The sequence below is a fragment of the Megalopta genalis genome, chromosome 13 (assembly GCF_051020955.1).
Source record: "Megalopta genalis isolate 19385.01 chromosome 13, iyMegGena1_principal, whole genome shotgun sequence".
Taxonomy (NCBI): Eukaryota; Metazoa; Arthropoda; class Insecta; order Hymenoptera; family Halictidae; genus Megalopta; species Megalopta genalis.
The window spans coordinates 6,511,713-6,532,823 of record NC_135025.1 but is presented as its reverse complement, the minus strand read 5'-3'; the positions used below and the strand labels follow the sequence as shown (position 1 = coordinate 6,532,823).

Sequence of the window (21,111 nt, the reverse complement as noted above, 5' to 3'; positions counted from 1 at the left end):
AATACTAATGGATATCAAAGAAAAAGAGAACATAAAGAATTCGATGAAGTAGAATAGATTTGGACACTGGAAATTATAACGATCGTCGCATTTTTTTGAAGCTAGCTTTAACTCGTTCGTCGACGTGAACGAGTTGAAGATCGATGGGAGGTCTACTTTCAACGATAATAATTTTAATTCCCTATTTTTTACTGCCCTCTCAGTTTTTCTTTTCTCCATTTTCTCCTACTCTTTATTATTTTCATTTTTCTGCCAAAAAGAAACTAGAAACGTGTACGAACAATACTAATGGATATCAAAGAAAAAGAGAACATAAAGAATTCGAAGAAGTAGAATAGATTTGGAGACTGAAAATTTGCAGATAAAAAGGAGCGTATTTTATTATAAAGGGGCAGAATTTTCTCCGCAGCCTGTATAATAATACGGTCTCGGTGTGATATTCCACCACATTTCTCATAATTTCTCTCTCCTTTATTAACAAATTCGGTCTCCAAAGTTTTAAGACAAAATCGATAGATAACGTAGGAATAACGCGGTGTAGGACGCGCGAGCGTTCAACGTAGCCTTTCTGGCGTAGAATGATTAGGCTGAAAATTATTGCCAGAGTTCGCACATGTATAGGAACACCGCTTCGGCAGAACTTTGCTCCGTGGTATGTTTGTGCCACAGTATTTAGTTAAGTGTGAAACAGACACTGGCGCTTGTTCAAACTATATACGAGCAACGATGAATCCTTGCTACGCTTAAGTTGCTTCTTGCGGCACATGGTTATTCGTGTTTCTGCTTTTGACGTTGAACTTTCGACAAAAAGTATATCCGTTCTGTGGGAATCGGTCGGACATTTTTCATTTGTATTTTCCATAATTTTAGAGCGATTTTACTATACTATACTATACTATACTATATATTGTATATATGCTATAATATTCTATATTATACTATATGTACTATATGTATACAGGGTGTCCCAAAAATGTCTCGCAATCCGAAAGTGGCAGGTTCCTTAGGCCATTTGAAGCAACTTTTTCCTTTACAAAAATGTTCTCCGAGGCACCGTTAACGAGTTATTAACGAAAAACAGTGACCAATGAGAGGTGAGCTCGGCTGGCGCGAGGCGACCGAGCCAATGAGCGGGACTGGGCTTCGCGCGCTGGTTGGCTGGGCCGCCTCGCGTCAGCCGTACTCGATTCTTATTGGTCACTGTTTTTCGTTGATAACTCGTTAACGGTGCCTCGGAGAACATTTTTGTAAAGGAAGAAGTTGCTTCGAATGATCCGAGGAACCCGCCGTTTCCGGATTGCGAGACATTTTTGGGACAGCCTGTAGACTGTTGTAAATCGATGCGAAGACAAAAGAAGCGTGAAACAATGCGTATGAAGACGATTATTTGGTTCAAACGATGAGCGAGTGAGCTATTAGAGCAAGCCACTATAGTGGCGCGTCGTCCAGAGAGATGACATCCGCGAAAGCCGCTATAGTGGCGTGTCGTTCTGAAAGATGACATCCGCGAAAGCCACTATAGTGGCGCGTCGTGCCTAAAAGGTTAAATGAAATTAGTTCGCGAGAAGCGTAGCGCTGCATCGGCCGGAGCGAATCCTTTTCAAGAGGCACACACGTGTTCTCGAGAAGAAGCGCTTCTCCATAGGAGGAGCCTTGATGAATGTTCGCTTCCGCGTTGAACAAACCGATTCATCAAATCACCCGCTGCGCCCTGATTTTATTGCAGCCGATCGCGCGCCCGTAAGATTTACCGTCGCAAGTTTTCTCATAAGACGCGGCAGTAATACAAACGCAACGTTACCAGCGAACGGCGAGCATAGGGCTGCGATTTATGCGAGGCAGAGCGGCACACAGCCCTAGTTGCATTCGGAGGGCAAAGGCGAGCTTTCAGCTGGAGATCGCGCTCGGATTATCTTCACTTTTTTCGTTGATTCCCCGTCGATAATGATTTACCGCTCGCGCGTTGTTTTTTTGTCGAATTTTACGTCGAACGGACGATCGAACGTTTTAACACTTTGCGCTCGATGCCAAATTAATGCTGAATTTAATATAGTTTTGCTGACCCGCTGCATTTGCATTTTATACGACCTAATGCATTTCGTGCGTATGACATTGAATTTTGTGACAGACGCAACGGTCATTCTATCGACAGTTCGTCAAATTGATTGATGAAATTATTTTTAATTATTTTTAAACCTGTTATAGTGTAACGTTTCTTCAAATTATTTTATGGTAAACGTTCAATGTTTAACAAATTTGTTCCATCGTACAATGTTTGATGGAAATATTATTGTATAAATATCAGTATTAGTAATATTAATAATATTAATATAATAATAATAGTAGGAATATTAATAATATTAACATAATATTATTAGTATTATTAGTATATTAAATATTAGTAATATTAATATGGTGTATTAATATAATATTATTAGTAATATTAGTAATATTATAATATAGTATATTAATATAATATTAGTAATATTAACAATATTAATATAAAAATAATATTAGGAATATTAATAATATTAATATAATATTATTAGTAATATTAATATAGTATATTAATATAATATTAGTAATATTAATACAATATCATTAGCAATATCAGTATAAATATAGATATTCACATCGAAATGTATATATCGATTATAATGAAACGCAACATCGGTATTAATTATAACTAAACGTAACGTCTATATTCCAACAATAAATATTACTGTTTATTAATAACAAACAGTGGACAGTGGAAGTGAATAGCAACAAATATTATACATTCTTCCTCGTGTTCGAAGTGAAGTTGATACAAAAGTAGGTTCAACGTCTTCGAGATATTTAAATTAGCTGTTCGCGAACGTACGCCGAGTCGTCGGACTCCTCGAGTTATTACAACGTTCAAGGTTCGAACGGAGGCGAAGTTTCGAAAATTCCGGGGGCGGTGCTATCGGGCGAGAACGAGCAAAGACCACAGTGAGCATTTTATCGGATTAAAGATTCCGCCGGGGATAGTGAAAAAATAAACAGCCAAGAAAACGGACTTTTACTTAAGCGACATCCCGGTCTCTCGACCGTCGATGAAACTTTTAAGATAAAATTCTTGAAACGGGGGTAAACCCGAGGATCAGTCCCTTCGATGATATCTTTTGGAAAAATTGTGGCTCGCGGTAGTCGTCAAGTATTATATTTCCTCGTGGGAGCATCTTCTGGTGAAATAAATTCTGCCGGATATCCATAAATAAGCGACATCTGAAATAATGTTTACGTTCCGAATTTTCTGCTCTTATTTTTTGGACGCGGCTGCCAGACGATTTTGTGCTTCGCGAGATCGAACCAGGAAATACATGGGAATAAGTGCGAGAGAAGAGAAAATATTGAAAGGGAAAAATATTTGTCGAATAATCGTTGTTTTAAGAAACGATTTCGAAGAAGCTATTATTATTATATTTATTTATTATTATTATATTTATATTTATATATATTTATATAAATATATATATATATAATATATATTAATTTATTATATATTATATTATATTATATATACATATTTATGTTCTTGTTTAGTCAAGTTATATCTTTGTTATAATATATATCATATATTATATATATTATTATCATATATTAATTAATAATATATATATATATTTTTATTATATATATATTTATTTATTATTATATATATTTAAGATTAGGATTATTTACGAAGATAAGCTTCACTCGAAGTTTCAAACTGCCTTTATACTGTTCACCATAAAATCGTAACAGCCACAGGAGGAAATGATAATGTTCCTTTATGTTTTTAATAAACGTTACTTACGTAACTTTATCTCCCGAACGTAATTTCTCATCTCCATTAAAGCTTCATGCACTGTAAATACTATAAAACGCGACGCGAGCCGTCTACTTACCGGATTCATATTTTATCGTAAAGGATTTTCATACTACAAAGTATTAAAGTATTCTTTCCGCTGTAGAGTCGCTTCTCCTTGGCTCCTTCGAGCATTATATTCCTCTCTTCGTCTTTGCGTCGTTAAATAGGGTATCAACTTGAGCACTGGAAGCGCACAAAGTATAAAGCATCGGGTAGAGAAGTAATAAATTCGTTGCATCCACGATTGTTAGCGTTTTATAGCTGCGAAGTGACGGAACAGGTTTTCAGTAGTATAAGTCAGTAATTCGTCGGGCAAATTGAACTCTTCGAAAGAGGGAACGAACAGAGTCGCCGTGAGTTCGGATATATTTATATAATTTATAACTAGAAATTAGTTAATCGATTTTTCAACGTTGATGGAAATTTCAATCGTAAATTAACGATTAATTATTGTAATGTAATAATGTTATTATTGTATAATATTATTGTATAATATCATTGTATAATATTGTTAAATTATTGTATAACATAATAATGTAATAGTATAATAATACAATAGTATAATAATGTAATAATATAATAATTTAATAGTATAATAATGAAATAATATAATAGTACAATAATTTAATAGTATAATAATGTAATAATATAATAGTATAATAATTTAATAATATAATGATATTACAATGAATAATGACCAGAGTCAGAAAAAATGTTAATAATTAGTTGCTGAATTATTTGCTAATTACTAGACCGAGGATATTTACGCATTTATGAGATTTTACTGCGTTATCATTTTACGCTCAGCGCAATAAATTCACTAGTCGATGTAAAAGATTAATAGAAACGAGTACTTGCATAAATATACGTTTAATCGTCACTATCATCACGTAATTACTTTTTAACATTTGTTGGATAGAAATGTCTTCAAACAGCAAGAATTCGATTTCAGTAAAACATTCAACATTATCAGATGTTCGTCTTTTCTGCACACTTGACTTTAGCTGCTTCTCATTTCGCGACGTTCACCGAGTACCCTTCAATTCCACCCTTCGAGAAACCGAAAAAGATAAAGCTTAACCCAGATTTAATTAACCCTCGGAAGACGAGCGTTTCTGACTGCTCTGCAGTGCGAAATAACAATTGCCTGCGAAAACCGTCAGAGTATCTCCTCTTCCCAAATTGTCCATTTTTGTTTACAAACTGAAAAACAATTATAGAAAATTTACTTAATAGATTTGTTGGATTATGGACGAAATTATAGTCGCTTTTGAAAAATTCGAGAAATTCTCATCTGTTAACGTTCGATTCGAAAAGCGCTATTAAAAAACAGTCGATAAACGAAGTGTACAACTACCAACTACCAATTAGCGTACGCTAGAGTGACCTACACTGCCCGCAGAATAATACTAAATCGAATTTGGAATTTCAATCGAATTTGGAATTTCAACAGAAATATAATTCATAATTCGCCGTTCAAAAATGGACCTAAATTACTGCACCAATCCATCCAATTCTCCAAAGATCTCCTGTCTGTCCCCTTCGTTTGCATAAAATCCACCAGTAATTGCACCGTATCTAAAACGCTGAGTCAAACCCGCGAGCCGCAAGGTTATATAGCAGTCCAAGGGTTAATCGAAGCCCGCATAAATCAATCCTTGATTACATTGATCCCCCAGAGGCCAACCCCCTGTGATCCACCGAACGTTTCGGTATCAAAGGCTTCGGCAGGACTCGGTTCCACGGCAAAGAAAGAGTCTCCTCTGAACACACAGATATCAATGAGACGTTTGCCGGCCGAATCCCTCTTTTAGACCTTCATCCCCCGAGTTTCTCTGTTCCGTCGGGATCCGTGCCGGGGGTCGCGGCGGCTCCCTCGGCGTCCCCGAGTCCGGGCGTTTTAAGAAACAGAAAATCCCGGCAAATCCTCGGGCAGAGCCCCTAAAACCTAATCCCCGTCAGGAAGTCCTGTCACGAACTACCCTTCGAAGAACATCCGGCCGCGGGCGAGACAGCGAGCGAGCGTGCCAAGAAAAATCATCCCCTTCGGGTCTACCAATTAACCTTGCACTTGTCGGAGCGTCGCGATAAGCGGAGGAGGATTGCATCCCCACCAGAGCCAGCGCCGGTGCGCTTTCCCGTCCCCCTCCCCACTTTCGCGCCGGTGACTTGGTGCAACGCACCTGCTGACCGGAGGGGGTTGTTTTCGACATCGGTGGCGCCTACCGCGGCGGTTACGGGAACCGATCCGTGTCTTCCGGAAGCGGACAGTGCGCCCCGAACCGCTGAAACGAGCGGCCGGCCTCGCGGCTGCATCCGCGATCGCGTTTCTACACGGTGTGCTTCAAACGATGAATGAAAATGTGCCCTCCTGTCGCCGACGAACCCTGCCAGACCATCGCCCGGTGGTGAGGCACGAGGAAACACGCCCGGCCAGCCGGATCGTTCGCGATCAGTCCGGCTCTGCGAGGAGCTTCGGGGCTCGTCGCTGGGACACCCTGTGTTTCATCTGAGAACGGATAACCGTGGGACCGGGGGTGGTTTCGAGAAGTTTGCTGCGGCACGTTTATTCAGGGGGTGAACGAGCGCTGCGGGTTCTTGATGAGGCGGGCACACTGCCGCCGGTGCGAAGGTCAGTTCTTGGACGACGCGACTGCGGATGTTTTATCGGGGGTGATAGTGCTGGGATTCGGTTTCTCTTGAGAGCTGAACTCTGTGAGATACATTGGACGTTTTTTTCTTGGTTTTCGCGCGAAAGTTGCGTTCCGTCGGAATTCAACGCGGCGGGATTTTGAGTTGGACTCGACGGGGGTTGGTTCCGGTGTGGGGTGCATTTTATGAAATAGTTGTGGTTCCCGTTTTGGTTCCCCATTTGTATGAATGGTAATCATATTGGTTTGGAATCTGTGCTATCGAGGTGAAGTTTTAAGTCGGATGTGTTGGGGGATGGTTCTGGAGAAGGATAAATTTTGGGGGATAATTATCGTTTTCTATTGTATTAAATATCGTTGCTATTTTCGTGGAATGGTAATCTCATAATGTTAACATTTAAGCAATTGCTGTAATTTTTCATGCTGGACTCGTTGAGGGTTAATTCTGGCAAATTTTAAGTCGGATGTTTTGGGGGTTGGTTTTGCTGTGAGGTTGGATTTTATGAAATGGTTTCCTTTCTGGTTCTCCATTTGTTTGAATGACAATCATATTGGTTTAGAATTTGTGCGATCGAGATGAATTTTTAAGTTGGATGTGTTGGGGGATGGTTCCAGAGAAGGATAAATTTTGGGGGATAATTATCGTTTTCTATTGTATTAAATATCGTTGCTATTTTCGTGGAATGATAATCTCATAACCTTAACACTTAAGCAATTACTGAAATTTTTTATGCTGGACTCGCTGAGGGTTGGTTCTGACGAGGGGGTGTATTTTGTGAAGCGGTTATTGTTTACTTTGAGATCCCCATTATTATGAATGGCGTTCACATAATTTTCAAACTTAAGCGATTTTGGTAACGTTGTAAGTCGGACGTGTGGGGGTTGTTCTTTGCCTAATTTGAATTATTTGAATTTTTTTAATTACCTGAGACACTAGTCATGACCCATAACACCCCTATTTCTTTACCTTACAATTGTCTCGTGCAATATTAAAACTGACACAATTGCGGTAACATTTCAAGACGAATATTCTGAAGGTTGGTTTTGCTAAGGGTTGATTTCCTGCCATATTGTTCACGTTCTATAAACTTCCCGTTTCTTTATTACAAGCATCCTGTATACTTTTAAAATTGATACGACTGCGGTAACATTTCGAGTTCTCACAGTTATGAGACGATACGTTTCGTGTCATATTTTTTATCTTCCCTTATTCGTTATCGTCTCTTTATTTTCCCGGACGACAATTGCGTTAACTTTCAAATCGAAGCAATTGCGGTAATGTCCTATCTTGAACGCGTTGGGGGTTGCTTCTGCTACGGGGATGAATTCTCCTCGATACTGTTTCTTTTCTGCAGGTTCTTCATTTTTATGAACTGCAGTTGTTTCTTAATTTATTCTGTATTTTTATTGTCATTATTTTGTGACATTTTCCATGGCCCAAGATTTCCATTTCTTTGTATTGCAAGTGCCCTGTGCAGTTTCAGAATGGAAGCAATTGGGGTAACATTTCGAGTTGCACGCGCACGGGTTTCGTCCGTTAAGGGGATGCATTTTGTGAGACGTTTTTCACGTTCTACCAGTTTTCCATTTCTTTCTACTGCCAGTGTCCTGTAGAATGCTATAGAACGGAAACGACTATGGCAAACTTCCTAGGTGGTATTCTCAAAGGATGAATTCTGCGAGCTACTTATCACTCTTTATACGTTCTATACTTCAATAACAACCGACTTGTGTGCGTAGTTCCAGTATCGTGACAACTCTGTTGCTAAAAAAGAAAGAATAAACCATAGAAGGTCGCATCTGTTCCACGGCAATCATTTTCTACCATATTCTCAGTTTATATTTATTTTATCATTTAGATATTTTTGATACAGTTTTTAGTTATTTTATATTAGTTTTACCACGTTCGCTAGTTCTCTCGCAGCTAAAAAAGCAGCTCCCCCCGTTTTTACATAAAAATCTCTAATTTCACGACGCGTCTCTTAAGAAGACTCTCGTTCGTTTTCCCCGCAGTTCGCGTCGGAGAAGTAGCCACAGAGCGAGTTACGCGAGCAAAAGCGACGGCAGTGTCTACATGCCGCCGGCAAAGTAGATAATATTTCACTATCCAAGGGTTGTTTCAATTTTCAGCCGTTTCACTCCATTTCCAATCCCGCGGCCGGCCGGGATACGTTCCGCTAGCGCGATACCGTTCTCCTCTTTGTTGCACTTTCGAGAACGACTCGAGAGGGTGCTGGTTAAGTACTTAAGAATATACGAGGGCACTTCGGTGCTTCCTGTCTGCGTTAGGTTGCTTTCAGGTCTCCCGTTCTTTGACGCGAACGAAACGCGTTGGACGGCCGCGCGGTTTTACGTCTTCGTAGACAGAGCCGCGCGGATGTTTATGACTCGCGCGGCGTTGGGAACTTCGTTGATTACGGAGCACCAGAATCCCAGCTGTTCGCTTAGGCACGTGAAAGGGCTCATTTTTCCATTATAGAACTTCCAACAATTCCATTGTTCGCAACGCGCGTTAGGAGGAGAGTAATGAATGTATGAAGTTTATTCGCTCTGCCGTAATTGCCGAGTAAATTCTCCTCGATTGACGGTCGGACTGTGCACAAAAATGGACGATTTGGGAAGAGGAGATGCGATTATTCGAGCTTTGTGCTTCGTTTTTATAGTCGCCGATTGTCAACAACTAGAAAAACTCTTCCGAAATTGTCCATTTTCGTTGACAAGCCGAGGGACGATCGGAGGGAATTTACTGTAATTAATTTCGCATTTGTACTTATGTATCAAAGATGCCTTTCTACGAAACAGTTTCTTAAAACTCCCTATAAAAAATAACACACGTAACCAAAATTAGCAGTGGTGCCTCTTTTTCAGAGCGTGCATCTATTTAGGGTATCCCAAAATTATTGTACAAGCTGGAAATGAGGGATTTCTGAGGTCATTTGAAGAAACTTTTTCCTTTACAAAAATTGTGTCCGCGGCTTCGTTTATGAGTTATTAACGAAAAACAGTGGCCAATGAGAGGCGAGATCTGCTGGCGCGAGACGGCCGAACCAATGAGCGTACGAAACCTAGTTCCGCTGATTGGCTCGGCCGCGTTGCGCCGCCTCGCGCCAGCTAATCTCGCTCCTCATTGGTCACTGTTTTTCGTTAATAACTCGTAAACAAAGCCGCGGATCACATTTTCGCAAAGGAAAAAGTCTCTTAAAATGGCCTCAGGAACCCTTTCCCGCTTATACAATAATTTTGGGACATCATGTATGTATCGCGAGAATCGAGCGATGACGAGTATACTCGTCAAACACAGCAAACTGGTTAAATAAGAAAAAAAATCCGTAAATTTTTATTGTGAATATAAATCAGCATGTACGTTAACAATTCTATAAAACGAGCTCTAAATGAGTTCTATAAAATTGGTTAAAATGGTTAAACAAATTATTGTACCAAATTATTATAACTTCTAAAGTGATTTCTTATCAAACTGTAAATCGTTGAGATCAGAATACAATTTTTTAGATATAATTTGCACACACTGAAACCGCGCCAATGTTCCCAATTTATTAACATTAATCTAGAAACAACATCTAACAGGACCGCGCGAAATGTCAGCATAAAAATCCGCAGTTTAATTTGTAGAAAACAGCTTCCGCGACATCAGCAGAGGTCGTAACAAGAAAAATGCTCGCTTCTGTTATTTTCAGCTGTCCGATGGCGATGCATCGTCGCATTCGCATGAGAAATATCTTATAACAGATACGGGGATTTATTACATTATTCTCTGTAAAACATGATAGAATTTAGTTTTTTTACACGGATCCGATGGGATTTAGCAGCGACAATCGAGGAAGACGTTTCCGTTGTCTTTCGACCGGGCGACCCCGGACTGTAGATTAACCTTTTTGGCGTTTTTATCCGAGAAGCTTCGAGATCCGCGCGCATCCCCGGCAGTCCACTGTCTCAAGCGGCCGCGTAAAATACGAGGCTCGCGTCTTTCGGATTCCTCCTGTTGGCTGTCCGTGACATATAGCGAGCTCGTAACTTTCAGATTTTCGCCGGGCGCGGCACGGAAAATGCGCGGCACCCTTTACGCTATCCGGCTGGGCGTCCATTTGTAAATTTCTTCCGGTTTAATGCACGTGATATATTATGCGTGCACGTTCTGCTAATTCCTTTCGCGGCACAATGCGTGAAACATGGGGACCGCGGTCGCCGGCAAATACGCGGATACATTTTAAAGTGACGCCTTGACAGATTAATTAATGCGATAATTGCGCCGGCTTTGCCGAAGGTCGTTTATGCTTTCTGCACGATTGGTGACAGACGGCAGACAGAATATCACCGGACACATCGTTTCCGTTGTTTCTTCGTTTGTCAAAAATTCGTTGTTCAAAGGTGAAACGAGTCTCTTCGACGAGCGTTGAAACTGCGAAATTTCTGCTGAGAGACTTGACGATGAAGTTTTTTAAATATTTGGCGGCGAGTTTAAGCGATTTCGCTCGTTTTATGGAACTGTTAACGTGGACGTTAATTTATATTTGGAATAAAAATTTTGTGAATTTTTTTTCTGTTTTTTTTTAACCAGTTAGCTGTGTTCGACGAGTATACTCGTCGTGGAGAAGTGGCGGTATTTTGTGTCGCGACGAGTATATTCGTCATGGAGAAGTGGCGGTATTTTGTGTCGTGACGAATATATTTGTAATAGAGAAGTGGCAATATTTTGTGTTATGACGAGTATACTCGTCACGGAGAAATTGCAGTATTTTGTGTCGCGACGAGTATACTCGTCACGGAGAAGTGATGGTATTTTGTGTCGCGACGAGTATACTCGTCACGCAGAAGTGGCGGTATTTTGTGTCGCGACGAGTATACTCGTCACGCAGAAGTGGCAATATTTTTTGTCACGACGAGTATAATCGTCATAGAGAAGTGGCGATATTTTATATCGTGACGAATATACTCGTCACGCAGCAGTAACAATATTTGGTGTCACGACGAGTATACTCGTCGCGCGTAAAAAGGTAGTGGCCACCGGCTATATAAATTGCAATTTTAGCGAAAACTAAAACACACCCTCAAATTTCAAGATGTTTAGAATATTTTGAGGTTAACTGGTTAGAAAAAAAATACATCTTCGCGAATGTTCACAAGACAAAGAACTTCTCAATAAAATTAAAATATAGATGCAATAATAATTCCACGTGTTCTAAGAACCGGTAATTGCTGGTAATTACTTCGATAAGTTGCGCGCATAGGTAATAATGTGATGCACCCTTAAGTACAGACAATGCGCGGCGAGTTTCATGGACAGCGGTGCTTATAGTCGTAGGATTCGGGGTCAAGTGTCACCGCTCCTCGATTTTTCTTGGTATCTACATTCCGTGAACGATGCAGAATAAATGAGTCAATCCGTTGCGATTACTGTTTCCTGTTCGAAGCCGAATGAAAGATTGAAACGGCTGTAAAACCGCGCACGGAAATATCTGTATCAGCACGTGGTCGTTGATTGTCGAATAACCAGAAAATGTATCGTTTCTTGCTTAACATCGACGTCTCGAAATGACAGTAATCGATTTTTACGAAGTTTGCATCGAGACATGTCGATGTGAAAAGTGTTCGGAGCCTAAAACAAAATTTTCAAGCTGACGAATTATATTTATTCAATTGTGGAAACACGGAACATCTGGTTAAACGCTATACCAAAAAATTAGTGCTTTTTATATAAGAAAATGGATCTACGTTTGATAAGAAAAATTAATAAAACTACGTCATTTTTATATGTACCGTTTTTACGTGTAGAATCGAATGACGAATTTAATTGTTTGAATTTGAAATGGCACATTTAAATAATATATTAAAAAATTACTACATAAATATAAAACGAAATGGACGAACATCTGATGAGCAAAATGAATAAAAGTATAAAGTTTTTTTATGTAAAATAAAAATAGGAGAATTTCTTAAATTAATGGATTTTGTTCCTGCGTATAAAATAATATAGTATATTTTATTTCGTTGTCATTATAGTACTAGTAATGGTACATCTCATTAAGTTGTCTTAAATAGTGTGTTAAAAAACGAGTATAGAAACAGAAAAGAAAATGGATGAACATCCGGTCAGAAAAACGAATAAAACAACGAAATATTCTAAATATCGTAAATACAGTGACGTTTAAGATACGAAATAGAAGACACGAAATTCAAGTAAACAATATATCGTACATTCAAGTAACATGTTCGCGTTAACATGCTGACAGAGTGAATAATTTCCAGTGATTGACAACATCTGTGCCGATTATTTTCACCAAAAATCGAACGCGACAGAAATGTCTTTGAAACGCGCCCTCGCACGAGAAGTCTTTCAATTATTTGCGGTGCTTGTTAAACGATGTTTATTGTGCACTCCGTGCGGCGTGTACACAGTTCCCGTATCAAGCAATTAATCGTTCGCGAGTATTTAATATAACGAACAGTTCCGCTTCGCGCGACAACGCGGAATCGCGAAAACAGTTCCGGCGGTGTCCGATGGAAATTCGTCGCTTTAACCCTTTCGCTACGGCGGTTCAGTCCGCCGTAGCGCCCCTCCTGAACGGAACCACCCGCCGAAATTGTGCACATTGCGCGTGGATAGTGTATTTGGGAAGAAAAGGGATTTTTCTTTAAAACAATATAGTTATAATTTCTGCATAAGGTATAAAGTTATTTAATAGGTAAAAAAAGTTTCATTAACAATGGAAAAAGTGAAGAAATAATATATAATATACAGTAATAAAATAAAACATAATATTCATAATACAAAAGATAATACATAATAATTAGTCCTAAAGTTAGTACTTTCGATTTTCTATCCCTTTATGACATGTAACACAATAATAATGGGAAATGCAGGTAGAACAAATAGAACTTGAATGGTGTGTCGTTTATTTCGGACTGTCGTTTGTTTGTTTCGTCAAAAGATTCACGCAATAGTAACAAGAGGCGATTTTACCAGCATGTCGGATATATCCGGCGTTCGTCCCCAGAGGGCGATCATGTGGATGTCGGATATATCCGGCGTTCGGCTCCGCGAGTGTTCATATGGATGACGGATATATCCGTCGTTCGGAGCGAAAGGGTTAAAGAATGGCGCGTACACCGGGCGACGTTTTCAATGGAATTTGGAATTTAACGCGTAAAACGGGAGATCGGGGAATTATGCGGATAGTTCGTTATACAGTAGGGGTGTCAAACTCAAAAGCTATATATATAACTCGGGCCAAATAAACAATGCTTAACTTTAGGTGGGCCGCAAAGAAAAAATAAATCAATGTTCATAGAAACAAATATTTTTATTTCGATTAGTACATTGTAATAAACACATATATAGAGTTAAATTATTGTTTACGTCCTGACACTTGACATCAAAAATGTTCATCTCGGGCCGCGAGTTTGACACCCCTGTTATACAGTCTCGAAATAGCATTTAGCTATTAGCTATTACGGAGTTATTTAATTGTCGAATTTAAATAAACGACGCACAGAGCGACGATCGTATAATATTGACAACGATGGACATCTGTTACGCAGCAATTTAAATAAAAATTTGTTCGTGACCTGCATAGTACGGTTTCATGTATTAGCATAAATTGATGTACTACAGAAGTAGCCTTAATACGAGACACTTTTGCACATGGCATCATAATCGTACGCTAATATAATATATCAGCTCTAAAATAATAATCACAATTTGTGAGAATTAGACATTTTGTTACACAATTTTAATCTCTCGCATTTTCTGTGATTTAAGAATTCTCAGTTTCTTGAAATATCCTATGTTTCTTCATATTCTCGAGAGCTGAGTAGCTGAAATAATTTAACGTTCGATTATTTCTATCACGTTCACGTCGTACGAATGTACAAATTAATTTAACGTTACCAATTTCGGTACACAGCCTCCACATTACATTGCCAATATGTTTCCGATATTAATTAAAAGCGAACCTCGACGCGTACCGCCAATTATCTGCAGCTTGCGCAAAGATGATACACGAAAAGTGAATCAACGTGAAATTCCGTCCGTCGATTTTTCACGCGAACGAGAATTTTATTCAACCTGTCGGCGACCAATGAGAGGACCTGAAAAATGTTTCATCGCGATGCGTCGATCGTGTTAATTAGTTAATCGCTTGAAACGTGAAACTGCAATCGACAGTGCGCTCGCAAAAGTCAAGCTGTGAACAGAGAAACGTAAATAGAGATCATGAAATAATAAAACAAAGATAAAACAGAAGGACGACCGTAGGATTTTTCACGAAAAACGTCCGATATCCTCGAGCCACAGCAATTTGTTTCCTGCATTTTTCAGTTTGTCCGATCACAGTGGCATATAAATCGAACATTCAATTATATTTATTTCTACAAATTTCCTTCTCACAGTCTCCGATCGTCGACAACTACAACAAACGAGCCGCAACTGTAAAAACCGCTTTGTCCGCCACAAAATGCATAAAATCCGCAGTCTAAAATCCGCCGCGAAATTTCACCAATTTCTCTTTCTCTTCTTTTCGCCTTGGTCTCTTTGCCCGCCATTGTACGCGATACACAATCGCCGAAAGGAACAAGACAGATTTCAGAAGAAACAACAAAATTCCGCAGGAATTTACCATCCCCGTATTCGACGGTCAAAACTCGGCGAACCGCGGCGATGGAAAGAAACGTCATATTTCACGAAGGAACGATTATTAACCGCGGGGCCCGTCGTTTCTTCGAGCTTTCGTTTTATTCATGCATGGAAATGTATTCGCGTTAACACGGGAGTCACGCTAACGCGCCGCGCGATTAGCAGCCGCGAATGCGAAATATACCCAGCAGAAACGGCAGAAACCGGGAAGCGCGCGCACACACGTTCGTTCCTGTAAAACGATGTGTAAGGAGAACGAATTTCTTCTAGACATTTCTGTGACTTACTTCATCCCCGTCCCGGCTTTCTCTCCGCGGGAAATAGAAAAGTCCGTGTAATTAACCGGCCTTATCTTGAGCTAATTAAACGAAACCGTCGGTGCGTTCGTTTTCGTTCCGCGGCCAAGTAAATTGCCTTCGGCCCCCCTCCCCCCGCACGACGCTATGAAATTGGAATTGAATCTGGCCGGGTCGACACGTTAATTAACCGTCCCGTCCGTTTCGACCGGCCGTCGGTTCTTCCGTGGGAAAAAAATGCTTCCGGAATAAATTGTATGTGTCATGAAACCCGGTCGCCGGAAACGGCGCGGTCGCGTTCCGATAGGGCCGGCCGTCTTCTCCTGAAAATTGGTCCCCCCGCGATCGCTGTATTATGTCTGTTCCGCGCACGTGGCTCTCGCTCTGCACGATTTATGCGGCTTTTATTTTCTCGAACGGTTCGATTGCCGCCCTATATTTCTCAACCGGCCGTTCCACGCCGTGTTATACGGCCGTGTTACCGCGCGACCCGAGAGAAACTACATATAAACGTTTCACGACCGGTGCCCACGGTAATCGGGGGCCCGGCGAATTAACCCCTCGACACACAATGGCGAAGCCGGGGTCGTCATTCGTTTCGTCTGCCACTGCAGGCTTCGACGAGACTGGCGGTATATTATTAACCCTTTGCGCAAGGGTTGTAATGTAATATAATATAATAATATAATAATATATGATAAGATAATAATATAATATACCTAATATATCGCATGAGCCGTGCGGTATATTAGCTATATTATCTATATTATATCTATATAATAATATTATTATTATTATTATTATTTAGGTATATTATTATCCCTTTGCATAAGGGTTATAATATAACATAATATACCTAATATACCGCATGAGCCGTATATTAGATATATTAGAGTACATTGGCTATATTATAGGATATATTATTATTATTATTATTATTATTATTATTATTATTATTATTATTATTATTATTATTATTATTATTATTATTATTTAGGTATATTATTACCGCCGCTTTACGCCACCTCGCGCCGCGTTGCTCCGCCTCGCGCCGCGTTGCTCCGCCTCTCGCCAACTGGTCTCGCCCCTCATTGGTCGCTTCGTTTACGAGTTTCTTATTCTAGCTTTTACTGTACCATATAAAAAGCATACAGTAAGAGAATAGCACTAATAACAGTAATAATAATAATGGCGACAGTAACACAACAAAATTTTATTTCAAAATCTTCGTATACGCAAGCACCCAATCACGAGGCTTCGCGAGAACTGCGAACAGTGCCGCGCACTAAATCACGATCCCAAGTCACTCAATGTTATACAGCTAGAACCGAATGCGCGTCCGTGGCCCCTTATTGGTGGAATTCAATTTCGATCGCAAGGTTGCTCGCTCGATCTCCTGCGACTCGCGTCGCGAGCCGAGCGCCGGTCTCATTTTCTCTCAATTTGTCCGGCCGATAGAGAGCAGCGGCGCGGCTTGCGGAGGAGGGCCGGGGACAGTGGAAGTCAAAGCCTCGTTCCGGAAAGAATTAGTCTCGGAACGGCATCAAGCCGAGCGAGCGAGCGCAATAACGGAAACGAGAGCGGCCGAGAGTTCGGTTCTGGTCCCGGGGAAAATTCAGTTTCCGAAAAATCCCGCGAGCCGCCCGGACAATTGGGTCGCGGCTCCGTGGAAATTGCGACGGCGGAACGTAAACAGAAGAATTCCCGCTTGCCGGAGCCGGGGTCCGCGGATTCGGGCCTCGGGCGATGGCGTTTCCTCTGTCAATTGGCCAAATGAGATTCGCGATTTTTATTGCATGCTCTTATTTTCAATTTTTCAAGTTCGCTTGTACATGTCTCCCTAACTGACGCTCGGATTCTGCAGAAAAATGGACAATTTGGGAAGGGGAGATACGATTACTCGAGTCTTGCAGCTCGTTCTTATAATCGTTGGCGAAATCGGTGACTATAAAAAACAAGCCACAAGGCTCGAACAATCGTATTCTTCTCTTCCAAAATTGCCCATTTTTGTGCACAATCCGAGCGCCAATTAGGGAGACATTACTGTAGACTTGCAAGAAAAAATCGCGATTCCTCAATAAAGTTTATTATATTTCATTGTTGCAGCTATCAATTTATCAAAAGCAACAAGCAAATCTGGGACTTTTCTCAGACCGTGAATCGAAGTTTATGCATTGGCGAAGTAGTGAGCACCAATCAAATCAAATATAAAGTGACACAGCGTTGAAAATGATGCTCTGATTAAGTAGAATTCGGTATAAAAAGTATCCTAACGAAAACATTGCATCTCGACACGGCCGTAATTGGCATGTTATACTCCCTGAGAGAGGAGTCGAGTTGCAAGGCTCGAATAATGGTATTTCCTCTTGCCATATTGTCCATTTTCGTGTGCAATCTGAGCGTCACTAAGGGAGACATTACTGCATTCCTCGATGTGTAGTTTTTATCTTTCACGGTCTGATCGATGCGAATGTAGTTGTCGAGGCCCGACAACGCCGTAACAGATAATTATCGGCCGGGGCGCATCGTACAAGGGGACACTCTGTGACATGGCACGAGTTAAGGTCGGCTGCAGGCAGCATTAGATCCAAGACAGAGGACGCGTGTACCGTGCGGTACATATATCGTGTTTTCGAAGATTAAAGGCCGGTTCGTGCGTGGCTAGTGGTCCAGTAGAGTGGCGAGTAGCTTGGAATTATAATGATAAATTAGATGATTTATTACACAGAATGAGATATATCATGCGGCATGGTGTCGTTGATCCATCGAACTGGATCGAAGTCGCGATGACTAATTGCTTTCAACCCTTTCGCTGCGGAACGCCTAAAAATGAATTACTCTCTCAGCAGCCGGCGCGATAGTAGATTGTCTGTACGAACGACACGATACGCGCGACGCTCGTAAGACGGTGTGTGAAACCGATTTTGCTGGTCTTTTCTTTGAGGCGACTGGCCGACACGGCAGCCAAACAATAATAGTAATAATGATGATAATAACAATTTTAGAAATTTTTAATAATCTTAAATGATATAGACAATTAATATAATATGTTATAACAAATTTTAATAATCGAGCGCCAGAAGGCGCTGTCCGCTGAGAGAAAGTGTCTATAGCCGAGCGCCAAAAGGCGCTGTTCGCAGCGAAAGGGTTAAGCGAGGGCCTCGCTTTTTAACCTTTTAGGCACGACGCGCCACTATAGTGGCTTGCTCTAGCAGCTCACACGGTCGTCGTTTGAATCTTTTTCGTTTTTCTAGTTACGAATTGTCAAGAACTATAAAAACGAGCTATAAGGCTCGAATAACCTTAGACGATTATAACGAGTATATCCGTCATAAGACGAACAGGACTGTCACGACGAATATATTCGCCATAAGACGAATAGGACCGTCATGACCAGTATATTCGTCGTGACAGAAAATATTGTCGCGCGAGGACTAAAATTGAATCCGGTGGATTATTAACCCTTTCGCTGCGAACAGCGCCTTTTGGCGCTCGGCTATAGACACTTTCTCTCAGCGGACAGCGCCTTCTGGCGCTCGATTATTAAATTTTGTTATAATATATATTATATTAATTGTCTATATTATTTAAGATTATTAAACATTTCTAAAATTGTTATTATCATCATTATTACTATTATTGTTTGGCTGCCGTGTCGGCCAGTCGCCTCAAAGAAAAGACCAGTGTGGCGGCTACCTCCAGACCTGCCAGCAGAGGGCTCCTCTTCCCGCTAGTAGCCGATCCGTTCCGATCCCTATATATACACCGAGACTTCGTCCTACCCTTACGTCTCCCACGTGGCCCCCGCTGTAAACACTGCTCCACTCACCTCCAAGTGAGGCTCGCACAGTGGAGCAGTGGCTAAGTGGGTTGTCTCCTGAAAAGGACAGTCCTCCTTCCTGATGATCCCCACCAAAGGTGATGGAAGGGTTTTTCACAGCAGGTTCCCCTCGTACTGGTTTCGCTACTTTAACACCGCCAGTATAAGCTGCACTTTGCGGCTTCGGTATGGCAGAGCCGGCTAACGCCTCATTAGCTCAAATGTAGACATTCTACTACCCTTACGTCTAAGGCAAGGGCCCGCTAGGATAGCCTTACCGATGAGCCCTCTAGCGGGCCCCGGACGAAACGTCTCGCCACTCCTTTCCTTTTCCACGACACACGAACCGCCGCCAAACCAGCAAAATCGGTTTCACACACCGTCTTACGAACGTCGCGCGTATCGTGTCGTTCGTACAGACAATCTACTATCGCGCCGGCTGCTGAGAGAGTAATTCATTTTTAGGCGTTCCGCAGCGAAAGGGTTAGTAATGTCCAGATCGAAGTCCACTTAATCCAAGAAATAAAATCTCCAGCGAGATCCCGACAGACATTCGACGGTGGCGCAAGGTGTAAATCCGTCACGGCCCGGCCGCCGAGTCAGGGATTCGTAAAAAGCGTTCGAGCACTCGAAAAGTTCCCGGGCGGCGGGCGTAAATCAGTGTGCCGTCTATCCGGGAAACGGTTACACGTCGAAAATACCGGCCGTGAAACGCGGGCACGTCGGACGGTTTCCCCGAACTTTTAAACGCCGTCGTATAAATCGGCCAGAATTCAATCTCGCGGCCGAAAGGACCGAAGTCGACTTGGACCTGCGGGGACCTGCGGGGTCCGCGGCGGGGCTTTCGGGGTCCGGGGAAGGCTGCTCGGCTGCGCGCGGCCGGACGACGGAGAAGGAAGGAATAGGAATGTGTGTCGATCGATAGGCGTTATTCGGTGGATAAAACACGCGGAACCGACGTGGAACCGGCGACGGACACGTTTCCGCCCCGCGATTTCCTTCGATGCGAGCCGATGCACAGTGATAGCCGATCGTTGAATCTTGGCCGATTAGCGCAACGAGAAGGAAAACTGGGGGAAAGGTGACCGCGAGAAAAGAATATTCTGTGCTCGGTGTTCGTTGATGATCGTACAAACGAGTTCAGGCGGAGAATTATCGATAGACGACACCGTCGATCATTTTGAATAGTTCGCAGGAAACTATCGATGACTATCTACGTTTATTTTGCAATTTATTTTTCGATTCAATTCGGGATCAAAGTACATTCTTCCTTAATTTGAGAAGAGGAGATGCGATTAGGAGATGCGACTCGTTTTTATAGTTGTCTCTGATGCCAGGTTCAGTCTTTGCATATTTTTGAAACATTTTCACGAGGTTCAGTCGCCATGGAGAGACGCTGAAAGATACGATTTATAAACGCAAGAGCGAAAAAATATATAGATAATAATGATAAAACTACATAATAATAAAAAATAGAACCATTCGAAGAATTTGATATTGTTATTACTAGACGGCGAATCTTTATGCATTTATGGCATGTGCAGATTTTTCAAGTGCGAGAAAGGGTAACAGTTAATTAACAAGGTCTAATAGCATTGTTATTTTCTGTTTAGAATGAGTAATTTGTTGTTTGAAGAGAGAGATTTTGCTTTAACTCTGATTCTTTTGAAACGAGGCATGGAAATTAGGATTTGAATCCGGAGTCTAATTATTGCAGCCATTAGGAAAAAAGATAAATTTCTATTCCATTTTGTTGTAATCAAACCAGAGAATTTTTATTTCACATAAAGATGGGAACTATTAATATGCACATACACAAA

General features: G+C 41.2%; 1 protein-coding gene across 2 annotated transcripts in view; it reads left to right on the top strand.

Annotated features, from left to right (window-relative positions):
* The first annotated feature begins 6,133 nt into the window (after positions 1–6,133).
* LOC117224200 (octopamine receptor beta-1R) overlaps positions 6,134–21,111 on the top strand; it is a 244,764-nt gene continuing 229,786 nt past the window's right edge. For both annotated transcript variants that reach the window (XM_076525998.1, XM_076525997.1), the window contains exon 1: positions 6,134–6,506. The gene's annotated coding sequence lies outside the window, so the exon portion shown is untranslated. The remainder of the gene's footprint in view (positions 6,507–21,111) is intronic.